The sequence below is a fragment of the Triticum aestivum genome, chromosome 3D (genome assembly GCF_018294505.1).
Source record: "Triticum aestivum cultivar Chinese Spring chromosome 3D, IWGSC CS RefSeq v2.1, whole genome shotgun sequence".
In the NCBI taxonomy this organism is placed as follows: Eukaryota; Viridiplantae; Streptophyta; class Magnoliopsida; order Poales; family Poaceae; genus Triticum; species Triticum aestivum.
The window spans coordinates 47049750-47051071 of record NC_057802.1 but is presented as its reverse complement, the minus strand read 5'-3'; the positions used below and the strand labels follow the sequence as shown (position 1 = coordinate 47051071).

At 41.1% G+C, this 1322-nt stretch overlaps 1 long non-coding RNA gene across 1 annotated transcript in view; it reads right to left on the bottom strand.

Moving 5' to 3' along the window:
• Positions 1-239, bottom strand: part of LOC123077282 (uncharacterized) — a 988-nt gene extending 749 nt beyond the window's left edge. Inside the window, exon 1 of the long non-coding RNA XR_006436518.1 lies at positions 16-239. This is a non-coding gene — a long non-coding RNA (uncharacterized lncRNA). The remainder of the gene's footprint in view (positions 1-15) is intronic.
• Positions 240-1322: the final 1083 nt, after the last annotated feature.

Sequence of the window (1322 nt, the reverse complement as noted above, 5' to 3'; positions counted from 1 at the left end):
GCAATACTCCATCACCTCATTTTTCTCCTTGGTGGCATGATCTTCTGCTCGTACATGATAAGAACAAGAAGTGAAAGCCAGTAAAGCTAGGAGGCAGAACACCCACATTACTTTAGAACTAGCCATCTTTCTTGTGGAAGATGTTAACACTAGGCAGGTGTGTTGATCAATCTTTGGTTATGCAAGACTTCTACACCACATGGTTTTTTATATGGGCTATGGTGGTGAGCACACTTAAATACCACATCTCTCCATCCAACAAATCTACATGTAGATTTAGTTTGTTGGATAAGATCTTAAATCTTATGGATGGCCTTGCGATATCTGGTAACCATATTGAATGCTCGCGGGCTTTTTTTTTGCTAAAATTGATTTTCTAAGATTGGTATATTTGTTAAAGCATTAATAAGACTGACCATATCATGCTAAGATATGCCCTCATTTAATATATAGATAAGTGTGTTGCAAATTTGCATTTAGTGTTGGCGGATTACATGTGTAATTAATCTAGTGGGTGCACTACCCAGACATCCACATTTACTTTTTAAATAGCCATGCCTGCAAGTTGTAGGAAATCCAACATAGTAGTAAAATGGTGAAAACCGGGTTGCGAGCATAAAGGTAAAATACTGAAATAGAATTTAGTAACAGGGGACGTAAAGTAGAATGTCGAAATCAACAGGATTAAGGCCTTCCCAGAGAGTCTGGATTCCCCACTAGCGCACATCAATGCTACTTTTTATATTTCCATTTGTGGGCAGAGTCGGTATAGATATGTGCATACACGCGATAGCCCCGTATCATACGGCACCACTGTTCTTCCCCACTCCGGTTATCTAACTGTGATATACGTGAAGAAACTGACATATATATATAGAGAGAGTAATGTGGATTTTTTCTTAATCCTATTATGTACGTGTGTTGCACCGTAGTGTTCCCCGCTATACATCAAGCTATAATTCATGTTCAAAAAGACAATTGCTTGTTGTTCATGAACTGACGAGGATCTCCCGGATGCGCCTGAATAAGACGCGATGACTATTTCTCGCCTTAAGTGAGACTTCCTTCTGTCTCGCTGAGAGCATCTCTAGCAGACCCGCATAAGTGGTTAAACCCGCAAAATAACTATTTTTTACAATTCCAGTTGAAAAAACGGGCCCGAACAGACCCTTTAAAATCGTCCGACCCTTAATTTTTTTAAGGGGCCCCGTAAATACGAAGCCGAAACCCTCGTATCTACAGTTTTGAAGGCAACTTTTCCAGGGCGGTTGAGAAATCTCTGCTCCTGCCAACACCATGAAGCTCGCCCGGCCGCCCGGCCG